Consider the following 17,339-nt stretch of genomic DNA (forward strand, 5'->3'; position numbering starts at 1 on the left):
GTGGCATCCCAACACTCTTGGCCATTAACGGTTAATCTGGGCTCTTCACCAATTTACGCACCATACGCCGCTCGAAACTGCCAATCCGTGTCACATACCAAACTATATTACTTATGTGCCAGCCTCTCTACACTCGACAAAAACGAAACGAGGCAAAATAGGAGGAAAATCGAAAGCATTTCGAATGGATTTTTTAGAGCAATCTGTTGGACTTGATATTGGTCATTTCGGTGGCAATTTCTGTACAGGTTTATAATCTACGTTACCGTAGACAGACCAAATTTATTAGATTGGTTCAATACTGCATACAGTACAGTAGATTTTTGTAGCTTTTAAATTATGTGGTATAATCAATCCTATTACAATTAATAAATAATTAATATTACAATTAATATATTCATTTGTTGCTATTAATACAATTTTGCCTCAAGAGGATACATTACATTAGAACATTTTTCTGATAATTTCTCATTTTAATAGATTCTTTTTCGAGTGTAATGTGGCTGCCTGTATTGGATTCAGAATCCCCCAAGTGCCATTCCGCAGTGACATGACCTGACCTTCTGGCGGCATTCCTCTGGCAATTAGCCGCGTTTATGGCTCTGTTTTTGTTGCCAGTTGACGCAGCTTCTGTTGTTGTTCCGCAGTTAAATGTTGCATGCCACATTTGGCACACATGACAAGAGACATGTGTTTCTGATATGCCAATAGCCAATAGCCAACAGACATTTCCGTTCTACCTCCACCCCCCACCACCCATTCCGCCCCCTGAAGGCCACGCCCCCTGCGGCGAGGCGACCATTATGGCTAATTAATGAATTTCGCACTGGATTTTCCGGGGGAATTTTTCTCGCAATCCCGTCGTCGCCGCCTTAATTGGTTATTTATTTTGTTTTATGCGCAATTTTAGTGTTTCATTTGTGTGCCGCTCAAATATTTCTAATTTTAATTTGCTCTCTCTTTCTCTGGTTTCTCGCTTTTTTCGTCGTCTTAGCGGGGTCATTGGGCTAAAAATTAATGACCCAGCTTAATGGGTCATTTGAGAGCAGTTCGTAAAAGTGTCCAACACACACTGACCAACACACACACACACGCGTAATTAGTTGAAACCTCTATGGGATCGCAGTGGGTCAAAGTTTGGGTCTTTGGGAGATTGTGACTAAATTTAGGTTCCAATTTAATAGATTTGTTTAGAGGGTTTACCTTGACATTCGTGTCTTCTTAAAAAAACTTACCTAGAAAGAAAGAAAGGAAAACCAAATTAGTTGATTTGATTATAAAGAAAGGAAAATGTATTAAAAACACATAAGAGTGTTTTTGTATTTTAAAAATAGGCAAATAAATTAAATATTCAGAATGCTTACCAAAATTTTCAATTGTTTTATACATTTTAAAAAAGCCCCAAAATGTTCATCAAAATTGCTTCAGCCATTCGAGCATTTTTCACTTGAAAATACTGCCATCAACAATCCAAATTGAAATTTCCTTCTCAGAGTGACAACAACAATGAAAACAATTTGACGTTGCATAACGCTTAATGACAAAAGGGAAGGAGTATGGTTCGTCAGAAGAAAGCTACCGGCATATGGCAAAAAAAAAGTGCATGCATTTTTCGTGCAATATGCATATTAAATTCAATAAATTTTCTACACAGAAAGCCAGGGGAAAAACAAAGAGGGGAATTTTAAAGGAGGCAGACAAGCTGTCGACAGTGAGCCATGGCTAAAGGATATGCACAAGGATAGCAGCTCAAATTGATAGACATCTATATGTAGTGAAGAGGGAAAAGCGATAGATGTTTCAAGTGGAATGCGATTTTCTGAGCTGTTCTGCACAGGGAATAAAAATCCAGTAAAAGGCACTTAAAATATCCATTTCGAGAGTTGATTGTCAGAATGATTGGGTTATATAAACGAAACTAAGCCAATTTACTTCGATTTTTGATTGTGCGAAATTTTGCTATTACTAGAAATAAATCCCTTTGTATATTTTATAAATGTGTGCTTAGCTAAGTAATTTAAACTTACATAAATAAATCTTTGATATTACTTTAAAACTATTTTTTAAATTGCAAGGTCCTTGTAAATTAAAACTTCACGATAGAAACTGGCAAGCTTTTATTTATTTTTATTAAAATACTTCGATTGGAAATGCTACGTATGTTTGTATTGGTTTTGCAACTTTTCTTAGTTTTCTCTGAGTGTCCGATTGTCAAACACTTTTGCTCTTTTGCCCGGGCGACAAAGTTTATTTAGCCCTTGACTTCGGATTTTTTTTGAATTTTTGCTTGCCACTGCGTCCTTGACGGGAAACCAAGTAAGAAACGACAATCAAAAAGGTTAGTGGCGGTGATGGGCCCTAAAAATAGTTGAAGAAAATGCATAATTTTGCATTTCCATTGAACCAATAATCATTAACAATTCTTGGTGGCTAATAATAGAGCTACCAATGCCGCTGCCACGCCCATTCCCCTTCTTCGCCCTCTTCTCTCTTCTGGGAAACATATCACTCCCCTACTCCATACCAAAAATTCGCGAAACATTTAATTAAATAACAGACAGAGAAGAGGAAAATCTGGATGCTGCCATTTTCCCCCCATCACGAGTTCATCGCTTTGTGCCGGTTTCCGATTGCTTTTGGTGCGCAAAAATAGTTCCGACTCGAAAATTGCAAAATTCAAAATAACAAATTGGATCGCCACTGAATGTCCTTCAATATCGCTCCCCCTTCCCCCTTCGATTTTGTTGTTTTTGCTGCCATTGCAATAGCTGCGCTGCGGTCGTCAACTTTTGCCGATTGGCAGGCGGCAACCGCAATTGGTTCTGCTGTTGCTGCTGTAGCTAGGATGTTGCTGCTGTAGCTGCGATGTTGCTGCTGTCGCTGCGATGTTGCTGCCGTGCCATTGCTGCTGTCCAAAGCTGCGACTGGACGATAGTCCCCCCAAAAAAAGGGGGGGGAACCCGGAGTAGAAAATAGCCATCGAAACAAAGCAACTCCTCTTAGTGCCAGGGGCGTCGTTAGCGGAAATTTATAACATAGAAAAGGCAAGCAGGCGATAACATTTCTGCGGCTGACTGCAAAGGGTTCGATGGGCGGCCAAGTTCCAATCAATGGCAAATTGTGAGGTGCTGCGAATGGGTTCTTTGCCCCAAGATCTGCTGGGGATTCGATTAAACTCCCAGATTTGCAAGGGTATTCAATTTGGCACCAAAAGGATAGGCTTTCGGGGTTACCATTCCCTATTCCCCCAAAAGTTTGTAATTTATTTCTCTTTAAATATGTACTAATACTTTTGTTTTTCGCTGATGCCATTACTCCTTTAATAATTTCCAAAATTTAATTTAACTACAATTTGTAATGGAATATAAAACTGACTTTCAGAAATTATGGGATTATGAAGTCTAACATCATTTTGGTAAATTATGGTGTGCAAAAGGTACGGTTTTTAAATCCGATTAAATTTTCCAAAACGGCTTTGCAGTTAAATGCAAAATTATATTATTTATTTTTTAGCTTGTTAACATCAACCACTGTACTGTATTATTGGTGGTATTAACAAGGTTAAAACAGAGCAACTCTTCGGCCTCCTTAGGGCCTCTTTTGATCAAACTCCACTAGAATATTCCCTGGATTGCACTCCATGCAGAGCCTAACTAAATACTGTTGAATATAGGCACTCATATGTGTGTAAGCCCCACTATCTTTCTATTGTGCAATCATAAATCAGAGCGCCCAGGGACCGCCCACTTTTGATGTCCGTTGTAATCCGGGGCTTAACATTCGCCCATTGTGCTGGGAGTTTTGCAGGCCATCCAGCACATGTGAAGGCGGAACCCGAATCCTCGGCTTCCAGCCCCGAAAATACTGACAACGGCTTAGAGTTGTGGCCTCTCTGGTCTTCTTTGGTCTGCACCGCGCATGCAATTAAATAGAATATATCGCCGCCTCACAAGGTCGTCGCCTGCTCCCTGTCGCCCAGAGTTCCTGTGGTTTTTGGCCTCCCTTCTCGGTCCTCTTAACCTGACCAAAACTGAAACCCAGCCGACTGGCAATAACTCAGGGAGTTCCTGCTGCTGTACGTAGTTTTATACTATTTTTTTCTGGATTTTTTTCGGCCGCTTGTTAAGTAATTTTGTTAATAGCTGCACCAGCAGCAACGGCTTCAATAAATCTTTTTGTGCGGCTGCACAATTCGTTGCACATTTCATGCTCTCTTTGGCCAGTGCCTCTTGGGCTATAACTATTAAATGGAAACTAGTTCACTCCACTCTAGAAGGCTCAATCGAGTGCCAGCACCTCCCACAAGGCATAGACCGAATAAAACGAAATAAAACAGCCAGCAAATATCTGAAATAAAATACAACTAAAATCGCTGCACGCATACGAGTGACTGCGAAAATGAGTAAAATTACACGACTGACTTTCACCAATCTTTAGCCCGCTTCGATTGCAACAAAACTGGCAACCCGACGGCAAATAAAACAATAACACAAATCATAACTTTGTCTTGCCAACTCAGAATAAACACAACAAAGGGAAAAGTACCAAGTGCAGCGGGCTGCCTAATTGCTCTACTCTATTTGCAGAGAGTAGTTCGAATTTACTATAAAACTTTATTGTACAGAAAATGAGTGAGAGTAAAGCAAAGGTGATGGATTTAATTCTTCTTTATTTCTAGCTTTAAATTGAAAACTATTTCTATCACATTTAACTCGTGGCAGTCCTTGAAATCTCTATCGTCTTTGATCCCTGACTTGAAAACGTGCTCTGGTCGTTTCTATTTTACTATTTCTTTTAACATTTGGTATCGTGGAGTATTATTCGCACGATTGGCTTTATGTAGAAAGCAAAACCGTGAACTGTGCTGACTTTTAGTACAATGAAAGTTGAAAATTTAAAAATAAAAACCAAAAACTACATTTCCGTAGCTTAAAAAACAAAAAAAAGTTAAATAGAAGTTTTGATCTTTAAGAACTAATAGTTTAAACCTATATCAACCTTCTAATATATATTTTTTAATGACTTACACTATTATTTAAAGCACCAAGAAAAGTGTATAAAAAAGTTCAATATTTTTCTTGCACAACTTTAGTTTTCTCCTTTATCCTTCTCTTAATTGCATTTCATAACTTGGCTTTGCTGTTGTCTTTATTTTTTAGCTTACTGCTTTTTTTCTTGGTTACTGACGAGTTGGTCAAAAGGCATTTTGTTGACCCAATGCTGCCGACAAAATTCACTAATTTTCAGTGGCGGAAACGGATTTTGATTTTTTGTGCTTTTAGCTGTTGTTTTTCGAGTTGATTGCTGCGATTACAGCTGTCACCCTTTTTGTTTTTTGCCCCGCTGTCGTAATTTACACCTGTTGCACCTGCTGCAAACAGTAAGTGCACACAAAGCTTACACAAATTTTCAGGCCAACATAGGCCAACTGTCGTGGTCTTTCAGACATGAGTCTTGGCTAAATGGAATTTAATTATAAAATAATTACACGCTCATTTGTTGGCTTTGCTTTAATTGTTTGACGTTTGCTCAAATTGCCTCATTAGAAACTATGTTTTGTGGCCTTTTTTTCGCTACTGCTGTGCTCAGCGGTTTTCCATTCGGTTTAGTTTGGATTCGCATAATATTTTTCTTTAAAACCGAATTCAACTCATTTAAAATGGTCCAGATCTGAGCAAATAGTTTGTTTTATTTGCTAACTTTTTGGTATTTGTACTTATTTAAATTTTGTCTGTTTTTGCTCGATTTTATTATGTGGCAAGGTGAGCCAGGAAATAAATTAAATGCGAAAAAGACATAGAGAATTGCTGACTTAATTGTTGCGTATACGCAGCGTTGCACAACGCACTGCAGGTTGCGGTTCAACAAAAGCCGCTTAGCCTTTATTTTATTTTGTTTGTTGGCTTGTGATTCGGAAACGGTTTTAGTCGATTCGGTTAGGATTGGTACTGGTTCGATATGCATTGGGCATTGTTGTGCTTTGTTCTGGATCTCGATTAAATGTCGTTGGTTCAGTTTATACAGTATTCATAAATTGCATTTGGCATTCGATTCGGGTCTTTGTGGACTTTGCGGACAAGTCTGCAATTTTCTATTCCAATTCGCACATAATAAGTGCAAATAATTATGTGCTTTGGCTTGATTAGTTTGCTACTTGTTTGGTGATTTAAGCACGCGCTGTCGTTTAGTTTTTGGAATTTTCATTAAAGTCGAGCTTATTATTTTTTGAACCTGTTTTTTGATATTTTGTAAACTACTACTATTCTACTGAATAACTACTACATAGAAAAAAAATCATTTTCATTTGTTACTATTTAAACTATTTACTATTTAAATATTTTACTGTACTTTTTTCCACGATTTGTTGACTTTTACCTAACTTACCTTATTGGTTTTTTTCCCAATGTATTCAACGTATAGTTTTTCCCGATCTTCATTAGTTGTGAGCAGTTTATTAAAATGGATTCTTGCACCTCCCCTAATTTATTTATTTATTTGGTATTCCCAGCACTCGGCTGCCCTATTTCACTTATCTGCTAATTAACTAATTGGCACAGCCAAATCCAATTGCGATTCGGCGAGTCCAAGAACGGAATTCCGTGGCTGGCCTGCCCATCTAATTGTGGTCTTCAAGTGGATATATGGATATGGAAATGTAATCGGAATAGGAGGCGTAACGGGAAATGGGATCGTAACGGGAATAGGCCCGACTCAATACGCTGATTGATTGTGAATAATCAATGGGCAGTCGGTTATGAATCGGGGGGCCAAATAGTGCCTCTGGATGCATAACTAAATTAGGCAAAGCCACGGACGTGCGGGGCATTTCAGATTTGGGAGAGTAGAGAACACGCTGCTGCTTCTGGACAAACCTAATCCGAGTTATGTAATAAAAGAGTCGACGAAGTCCGGTGAAATATTAAGCAGTCAGCAGTCGCCAATTCTGTCTGGGTGCATCCATCCAGCGGTGGAGAAATGGCTTGCCATGGAATGAAATATGGGAACGGGGATTTCCCCGTTAGTTGGCCAAGCGAATTGTCAGCGAAAAATGTTTTTGGAGATGAAATGGCGCGCAAAGAGGGCAAAAAAAATCGGAAGGAAGCTGAAATAACCACCTTAATGGCAAAACACCCAGCACAGTGCTGGCCAAAAGTTCGCATACACCTTCGAATAATGCTGGAAAGCATTGTAGGTGCGGGAAAACTTATTCCGCTGACTGTTTTGCGGGCAGACAAAGCGATGAACACGGATAAGTAACCATAACAAAGGCAGTTAGTTCTGCTGATGTGACATGCTCGATTTATTCACACGATTTTAATATTAAGATTGTCTACTGGCTATTTATAGGGACTTCATATTTGTTATTACATAGTAAGACTTAATTTTTATTGTGTTTATATAAAATAAATAAAATAGAAAGAAAGAAATGTATAGTGTCCATATAAGCAGCTGTATCTTTTAAAATGCTTTTTATGAAAGCAAATTATAAATTAAAACAAAGTTGAAAGAATTTTGCAACTTAAAAATTGTTCTTAAATATTTATACTAAAATAAAGTTCATTGTAAGCAATATAAACTTAATTTCCCTACTTTAAAATGCCATTAAAATTCGTTTCAGATTATACAAAATTTACCAAAAGGATTTTTGTAATGCGGCTAATTGAAAGTGCAATTAGCCGAAACATTTCCAACTCCGCCAGCTCTATCTTCCCGCACTCTCCCCCCTTTTCTATTAGGCCCTGTATGTGGCCATCTAATTAACACGCTTTTTTAATTATTAATTGCTGCACTTAATTTATAGGCAACACTGGAGACCCCAACGAACATCCACCCACAAAACTAAAGGGGAGGACCATTTAAACCCCGCTCCGTAGGCAAAGGCACAAATTGCAATTTGTTTCAAGTGTCCTGGCGGCAGGGCAAAGTTTCTTCTTATGTCCTTGGAAGGGGAGGAGGGAAATGGAAAAGGAAGTGGGCGAGGGAGGGGGTAAAACTATCTGCTAACTGTGATTTTTGTGCCTCAAAAAGTTGCAATTTGTCTTTTTACCTTTGCTCTATCGCCGCCTTTGTTGCCTTCCTTTTATTTCTTGTTCTACTTTCAGTTTTTCTTGTTTTCCTGCTGAAATATAAATTGAATTGTAAGTTAAAAGTTTTGCCATATGGATTGCTGCTGGCCCCTCTTGTGGGTTTTCTTATTCATTTTATTTGGAAATTAATTAAGTGTATGCAGTCAGCATAACGGTTGCTCTCCCAAGAACCGTAACAATTTTCACCACAGCGCTTTCATTTTCATACTGATTTATTGATACAGAACATCAATTTAGAGTTTTTCTTTATACCCGTTTCTTTGGGGGATTACCCAAATGAAATGAATTAAAATAATGCAAAACAATATAAACTGTGGAAGAGACCAGAACGGAGATAACAAAGCTTCAAACTATTTCATTTAGCTTTTCTTCTTTACCATTTTTCATTTTCCTCACCTCGATGACGGAAAATGCCCTGCAGCACAGTGTAGATGGATAGTTGGATAAATGGATGGTGCAGCTGCTGTTGTTTCGGGAAGAGTGACTTTTGAAGTAGCCCCCGGCAACAGAATTTTCTTTTAATGAGTGAAGGAGTGGTATAAAATATTCTTAAAGGGCTTCGAATAAATTGGGAAACGAAGGAAACTGAACCATATCTTAGTCTCTTGGATACAAAAAATGTAAACAATTGTTGTCTTGGACTTTGGGTAAAACTAATTAGTTATAGTTTACTACTATTACTACTTAAATTTTACTAAAAGGTTTAAATGGATTCTTGACTAAGCCAAGTACTTCAGAGGTTTTTGTTAAAGTTCCTATAAAAATGCATTGTTTTTTCAATTTAAAAGGATTTGAGTATAATATTGCAGAATATTAAAATAGGTCCCATAAAAAAGACATGGTTAATCCAGCTTAAACGTATTTCAGTAGACTATTCACATTCATTAAATATTTAGCGCAGAAAAAAACCGTTTAGTTCAACTTTATAGTTACCATAAAAGATTCAATTTCCTTTGAAAAATAAAAATTTAGTTAAGTCTCTCGTTTATTTTGGCATAAAAACGTAATTTTCTGCAGCAATGTTCACATATAAAAGATGTATTTCTCCTCTGGATTTAACCGGAATGAAAATAAAATCTAAAGCAACCCGAAAGCATAGATCGCTTAAAAAAAGCCTGGTTGCACAAAATAAAACAAAAAGCAGATGCGAAACTGCCAACAGTTTTTCCTGAATTCCATGCCAAACAGAAAATGCATTTTTCTGTCGCATTTCCTGCCCCAGCGTGGAGCATAAAATAAAATAGCAAAGCAACATAAACACGTGCCAGCCCAGTCTAATGTCGGCTATTTCCTGTTGGCCAAAAACCGTAGGCCAAAAAAAAAAAGGCAGGGAAAACAGGCATGCATAAAAGCAAGCGTCACCGGCAGCAGTAAAAGAAGCGTGGAACGACAGCGAGAATTTGGTCAGGGGAGAGTCTGGACTCGAGTTGGGTTCTTTTCCCGACAGCCTCCACTTCTCCGCCACTTTTCCCATTTCCCTAGCCACTAGGAGTGGTGGGCGCTGCGAAGGAAATGAGGACAGGAAAATCCCGCAGAATAAAGGAGCAACAATTCAAGAGAAGTCAAAAGGAATCGTCCAGGGAATACCCTTCGAAAACTTTGGACTCATTACAAAAGTGGCAATGAACTAATGGGTTTAAAAAATAAAAAATAAAACGAAACTAAAGTTCAAGTACATACATTTCTATAAAAACTTTCTACAATTGCAGAATTATATAATAAAACTAAAGATTCTAATAAAGCCATTTAAGAACACATATCTGTTATCCTAACTAAGCTAAGTACTTAAAATAATTGCCTAAAATCTCAGAAAAGTAAATATAAAAAGAACTGGCAACAAGAAGTAGAATAACACAAAGATCAACAACAACTGAGGCCATAATCACACTTGGTAACACCACGAGTGGCAACTCAAAAAGCAGGTAGTTAGAAAGGGAAAGAGAAATATGTTAATAAAGACGGGGGGAGGGGGTTAGGCATAGCATAACGTGATAAACGCTGGATGAATGACCTCTCTCTTTATAAACGAACTATTTTTTTCGTTCGCCTCTACCAACTACATTTTAGTCAAAAACAGATGACGCAGATGCATCTTAAAGATGCACTGAAGAAAAAATCAAGGCTAAAATAATGATTTTGTTAATATATTTTAATACATTTTGTTATCAAAGCTTATTAATACATTTTAGAAAGTTTGGTATTGGGTAAAATAATTATTTTCAATTGTATTCGTTTCTGGGAAATAAGAAAAATGTTAATGGTTACTGATAAAGGAAAATTTATCTTATCTTATAAAGTAGTAGTTAACAAAAGTTATTTAAACTTCAATTTGTCATTTATTTAAATACTGTAGAAATAAATCTGAATATTTCCTAGCTTAAATATATAGGTAAACTATCTAAAAATTACTTTATCAATATTTTCCTCAGTGTTTGTCAGTTCCATTTTGCAGCTAGAGAGATGAAAACTTTTTTTTTGCCACTGGCCATCCTTCTAATAGGCCAACAAAAATCTCAGCTGGATAATGATGCACTGACAACTGAAACTGCATGCTGCGTGCCGTGCTATCTCTTTCTCCCGCTCTGTTGCTATCTCTTGACCTCCCCCTGCTGCTGTCTCTTTCTCTGTTTGTGGCAGTTACTTAGTTATGCATGCTTCTTCTACCACTTCTCTTTGTTTGTTTGTCTGCATTTCTTCTTTCGAGTTCATTGCCGCGACTTATTTTTTTTCTCCTATGTCTCAAACATTTTCCACTCGCTTCTGAGTGGCAGCATAATCATTATTATCATAATGAACACGAAAATCATTATCACCTCAGTGTTGGCCCCATCTTCTTGGCCCACTCGACTACCCTTCAGCCTGTGTTCATTAGCCTTGTAAGCCCCCCTTTTTCCCCACTCTTGACACACTCCCCGATCATAATTCAATTATCCGCAAGGGAACCCCTCTTTCGGGAGTGAATAGAATCCGAGGAAGCGGTTACGGCTTCGGTGGCCAAATCACCCAGATGGCTAAAGGAAATGGTTTACGACTCGCGGAGGAAACAGCTTGACTTTCAGCTAGATGGATTGTTAAATTCTTGAAGTGCAGAGGTGCAATATGATGGATTGTGGGGAATTTAAGTAGTAATGGAATGCTTTGCATAAATAACTAAATAAAGCAATATGAAAGCAATAAAGTCTAAACATTACCTTCTTTTTCAAAATTTAGTTAGATATAAAGTCTATTTAAAATACTTTATTTTAGTTTTCTGGAAACTCTAAGCTCAACTTTCATAAAAAGTTTCCAATTAAATTTTCATCATTTAATTGTGTGCAAATAAATGGTTATGCCCCTAAAATTACCCGCTAAATCATAAAGAAAGAAGTGATCTACAGTGCAGACTTTAAGAAGAAATATAGTAATTACCGAGCAATCAAAATTTAATACATTAATTGCTATATCAACCACTGTATCTAGGGAGTATGATGGAACAGGTGGTGGATGGATGGTGTGGTAGGCAGTCTTCTTTAGTCAGGCACCCAGTTTCGTAGAAACCATAATTTGCACGCTTTCTTCTCAAAACCCAGACACGAGTCTCGATTAGACCGACTCTCCATTATTTGCCGCTCAAATTCTTGGCTTTAACACATTTTCTAAATATCTTCGAGTTCACGATCAAGATCAACGAAAGAGAATACAAACTGTATTGCCGCTAATGAAGCCGGCGAAGATGCTGTGTGAAGTAAGGCGGAAGTGGGGGGTCCCCTTTCAAACACTGAAACAAATACATATACAAATACACATACAAATACGTATATGTGTTCTGGCCAAAACCCCCTCCCTTTACACACATTTTGACTTTCATTTCTTCATACAGTTAGACACTTTTATTGTGCTTCACATTACTTTTGTGTGTGCGAGTTGGTTTTCCTCCCCGCTCGTCGGTCGTTTTGTTTGCCATACGTTTTGTTACTGTTTGTGTTTTTGTTTATTCGGACTTTTCCTGAATTTCTATTTCCAGCATAGATAACCAAGCATTTCTATAAGCAAAGTGCGATATTTCACAGGGGTCTCGCCGGAATCGAGTTGGCTACAACAATACGGAGCGCATTATATCAGTTCTTCTATGGCATTGTTTTTCTTTTTCGAAATTCGTTTTTCTTTCGCCGGCGTTCTTTCCTTTGTTTTGCGTATTTTTGGCATTCCTTCTGACGCTTTTTCCAACTTTTCCTGGTTAACTTTAGTTGCTACTTTGAGAAGAATTTCCACCAAGGTCAGGGGCTTAGAAATGGGAGGGGTTCTACCTTATTTCAAGGAACTGAAGACGTTTGCTCTCCATGTTTTGTGATATTTTATAATTCCCTTTGGTCCAAAAATACCCCTCTAAAATCTGTAGACTACGCTCCTGTTCTCAATAATAGTTATGTGTGTGTTTCAGGGTGAATATGCTTAGTACCAACAAAAGCAAATATAAATTGCCATAGATTAAAGCTGCAATCGTGACTGGGGTAAGCTGGAGAAATGGAGAAACAGCAGGGGAAAATGGTAGTCACCGGCGAGAAGCGAATCAAATTTTGTATCAAATTACTCAAAGGAAAATTTCAATTGAGATAATAGAACCAGATTTGCGTTCAAATTAATGGTAGAGCTGCACATGGAAATTCTGTATTCGAAGAAAGAATTTTCCTTTAATTGGAGGAAAAAGGTTCTTCGATTTCACGTTGAAAAATGAAGCGAAATAAACATATAAATATCTCTAATTCAATTTGTCCACTGATTTTTCGGTGTCTGTAATTTCTCTGACTCCATTTTCAAGTTGGAAAACCTTTTCGGAATTAAATTAAGCTCTTAACACTGCGTGGAAAACCGAAACAATGTGCCACGCTGGGCTCGGCTTTTCTTTTATTTCCCAATTTTCACACAGACACAACTCGGGGCCCAAATCCACTCGGAGATTTCGGGTGGAACTCGCTGGGCAGACACTTGTGCATATTAATTGCTTATTGAGCAGGCCTCCCTGTTTTCCACGAGGGCAAGTCAAATGGAACAAAAAAGCACCGCGGCGGGAAAGAATTGTTTGGGCAAATCCTCGTGCACGAGGAAAGCCTTTTTTTATTGTACTTTATCAGATTCAATCACTCCATCGCATCCAGCACTAAAAAAAGACGGTGGGCACTGCCGTTGATGGATATTATATATTTAAGAGAACCAGAATTTTATTTAAATACCTAAGACAAGTCAGGGAATATTAATCCTTTATATTTTAATATAAGGAAATAAATAGAAACAAACATTTTTAAATAGATCTAAATATTTTCTGACACAAATTTTAATATAGAATTATATGAAAAACTCTAAATCAAAATAATTTTAAAACAATTTAGATCTTCTTGTAAAAGTTTTTTTTTTAAGTTCAACTAAGTAAGTATTTTAATGCAATTAATAATCTTTCTTTTAGTGCACATAGTCTCAGCAAGGTGAATCATGGCTAATGGTGGTTAAAAAAAGTACTAATAAAGTAAAAATAAAGACATGAAAAAAGGGTTCCACCTATATATGATTATTTCCGGGGGATCACTGTAGTTCTTAGTTGTGGCTTTCATTCATTCACTCCGACACACTCGCCCTCCCTCAATTCCTCAATCCCTCAACCCCGGCATTTATTCATTCATTCATTCGTGCAAGTGTTCTTCTCACCTGTTTGTTTTGTTGTTGCTGCTGTTGTTTCTTGTCCCTGTCTCCCTCCCTCGCTCTCGTCCCGTCTCTTTCGCTCGCGTGCCGAAACAAGCGTTTTCCGGCCGAAGGTAGATTTTTATTTTTTTTTGTTTCGGGGTGTCAGAGGTTGCAGGTTTGGTGGTTCAGGGGAAACCTTTGTTGCAGCCACTTGTGCGCCTCTCCCTGTTTTATATTTTTTTTGTTCGTCACTTGGCCCTTTTACTGGTTGACAAAATGCCAAACGCTTGAAATTCCTTTATATCCGTTTTTTATATTCCCCCGTTTTATATTCGAATTTTTCTTTTTTTTCAGTTAGCGCGCGGTTTTAAAATTTGGTTTATTCCTGTGTTTGATCAAAATAAAAAGGGAGAACGTAATGTTGTTACCGCTGCTGTTTGCTGTTTTTATTTTTGCTGGCGTTTTCTGTGTTGTTAACCTTTTCCTTTCTGTGCACGTGTTTGATTTTCCCCTTTGGTGTTGCTGTTGTTGTTGTTGCTCTCGGGCTCATGGCAACCTGTTTGCCACCGGAATGTTTTCGTGTGGTTTTCCCAAAGAATGAAAACTCGGCTGGAATGCTACGAGTTATAATTATGATTGCATTCGAAAATCTTTGTAATTTCCGTTCTCGTTTTGGTCGTTTTTTGTACTGTTGCTGCGCATTTATCAAAGGGAATTCTTTAGTTCGTTTATGGAATTTGGTATTCAATGTGATTATTCGAATTGTGAAAATTTAATTAAAACAAAATTTTATTTAAATTTCAATTAGTGCTGGTTTGTAGTTTATTTAAATTTCAAGTCTTAACTGATTTTTCTTGCGAACAAAATGTATGAAATTAAATTGTTTTGTTTATTATGTGGCATTTATTAAATACAAAAATATTTGATATTTTTATATGAAGAATAGTTATTTTAAAATATGACTAAATTTATATTCAATTGCTGAGATATAAATTGTGCCACATAATTATATGCAAACAAGCCGCCAAAGTTATTTCGTTTTATTTACACTTCCGACTGAAGTATTTGTCCAATTTTCCGCAACAATTTAAACAACAAATAAACAAATCAATTAACGGTTTCAATACATTTCAGTTGGTTTCGCTACAAGAAGTCGGTCAATCAGTGAAGTCTGGCCATAAGTGTGTGCTTTAAATTTAATTAAGCCTTCTGCCGCTGTTACTGGTTTTTGTGTTTTGGTGTTTTTCTGTGTGCTTTTTCTTCTACTATTTTTCTCTTGATTTTTCTTGATTCGTTTAGGAGCCAAAGATGGAGAGACGACCGAGTCGATCCGATTCTCTGGCTTTCTAAACCCAGGTGATGCACGCTCCGCTGGCGCTGCCCACTCGAGAGCAGCAACAACAACAAGCTCTAGACTTGCCGCCGACTAACGGTAAACCAAATGAAAAACTTCTATTGATAGAGTCGAGTCGAGTCGAGTCGGTTGGCCAAAGTCTCCTCTTGGCCAAAACCAGCGTTCATCTCGGCGACGTCACGGCGCGCATTCAAGAATTCTGGACCAGCTGGAAACCGTTGTTCGCCATCGCCGCCAAATCAAAGCCAAATAAAACAGAAAACTGGTTTTCGAACAGGATTGGTGTTTGTTGGTAGCATAGAATGCATATTCGCAAGTGCAAATGATAAGCGGAAAAGCATGCAGGAAAATTAACACACAAACAAGCACAAGAACACAAAAATCCGTACGCACTATCGTGATTTTTTCCCAATCGCGTTTTCCGGAAAAACTCCGTCCACGTGTGCACCGTTTGGGCCTTAAAAAGTGACTGAAAGCCAAGAATCGGAGACGCAGTGTGTAGGAATCTTAATTTAATTTCGTTGTTCGAAACACTATTTTTGAATTTACCGCTTGCCAACGCGATTCTCTTCCGCGTTTTCCGCTATTCGCCGTTCAAACGTTCGAACCGTTTGGGCCTTAAAAAGTGACTGAAAGCGACTGAAAGCCAAGCATGGAGCTCTGAAGTCGGGCTCCACACAATGTTGACAGCTAACAGCGACGACCGTCCTACAGCTCATGTTTGCAATAACAGGTTTGAGAGAGCGCAATGTTAAAATCCTAACAGGTTTGAGAGAGGGACAAGAATGGTAGCTCATGCAATGTTAACACCAAACAGCGACTCTATTTCAGTGTTAACCGGCTTTTAACCCTCTGCTAACTGGCATATCTTCTTGCATGCCAAGCTAATATTTATTTGGCCTTTTCGGGGGTGCATTAAACCCTCTGCTTTCGCCTTGCTTGAGTTGGCCAGACATGCAGGCCAATTTATTGGGTTTCAATTAGCTACAAAAGTTAGCAAGGTTGGAGGAAGCGGCCAGCCATTTGAAGATGATGCAAAATTAATACAAACATGGTTATTACCAACTGAATGGGATCTTAATGAGCCAGTTGTTTAGTTTCGGAAGTTATGAAAATGTACACCAGACTTGTGCAGATTTTAAATACCAAATAGCAATAAATATAAATAGCTGTTGGTGAATAGATCACGCTAAATGGTTTGTAAGACCACTTTCAAATTGGGTTGATAGAATAATATAATTATTTCACAATAAGAATTTACACTTTATTTCATGTTGACAGCTCGTGGTCAGGTGGAAGAGAGAGAAAGATATATAAAAGTGAGATCAGATCATCTCAAATATGGAATATCAGTTAAAAAATAAGAATAATATTTATTAAAAGACCGTTGATAATCTTTTAAGATACACTATTCTAATATTTAATTGTATTGTTTAGATATATGAATTAAAGTTATTGTTACTTATTTATTTATTGTGGGCCATCTTCAAATACATTTACATTTACGTAAATTGTTTACGTAACTTAAGAACTTTGGACAGCGGCGCCAAAACTGTATGACCACATTGGAGAAAACGCAGAATATTTGCGTTAATCCCAAAGTTGGTCACACTGCCTGTACCTGAAATCTGTGTGTCGCGAAATTCTCCGTTCCGCCGCATTTTCCGCGAGAAAAAGTGCTGTCGACGGTAGCCGGGGGTAGGGGGCAGGTCGCCGCGAACAGTTTTCCGTGAAAAGTGATCAAATACACCTGTTTTCCCGTCGCGTGTGTTACCCATGTGCAAAATACAGTGCTGCCAGACCGTGAAACTGATCTTTACCGCCACGACCCTGGGACCCCATCAGAAAAGCGCAGGAAAGCCTCACGACCGAAATCATAACCTCAAGACTGCCAGCGTTGACCTCCTCAAGACCCTCCCCATCCCGGCGTTGCCAAAATTCTGTTAACTAACAGAAAAATATGTAATATCCTGTAGTCGTCGTATGTAATATCGTATGTTATGAATTGGTTCGATTCACAACTGCATTCTGTTGCCTAACATTAGTCTCAATGTCGTAAATGTAACAGCCAACTTAAACAGCCGGCTTTGATTTACAGCGCTGGCCAACTCCAGACTTAACAGAGACCACGCACCGCCCAAACAAAAGTCGAAAAACACAAAAAAGGGCCGTAACTCACCCCCCTCCACCCACAAGCCAAACATCCTCTCGAGGAATGAGCACCCACTAACAAGCCAACAAAA

At 38.1% G+C, this 17,339-nt stretch overlaps 1 protein-coding gene across 9 annotated transcripts in view; it reads right to left on the minus strand.

Moving 5' to 3' along the window:
- The window catches only part of LOC108039442, a 55,789-nt gene extending 40,043 nt beyond the window's left edge, over nt 1-15,746 (minus strand). The window contains exons 1-2 of one of the 9 annotated variants that reach the window (XM_044460426.1): nt 15,646-15,746; nt 13,767-14,127 (exon numbers count right to left, since the gene is read on the minus strand). The gene's annotated coding sequence lies outside the window, so the exon portion shown is untranslated. Of the gene's footprint in view, nt 1-8,047; nt 8,120-13,766; nt 14,620-15,489; nt 15,565-15,645 lie in introns of those variants that run through there. The other 8 variants (XM_044460425.1, XM_044460427.1, XM_044460424.1 and 5 more) reach the window with 8 other exon arrangements.
- Nucleotides 15,747-17,339: the final 1,593 nt, after the last annotated feature.

Source organism: Drosophila rhopaloa, unplaced genomic scaffold (assembly GCF_018152115.1).
Source record: "Drosophila rhopaloa isolate 14029-0021.01 unplaced genomic scaffold, ASM1815211v1 contig_2, whole genome shotgun sequence".
Taxonomy (NCBI): domain Eukaryota; kingdom Metazoa; phylum Arthropoda; class Insecta; order Diptera; family Drosophilidae; genus Drosophila; species Drosophila rhopaloa.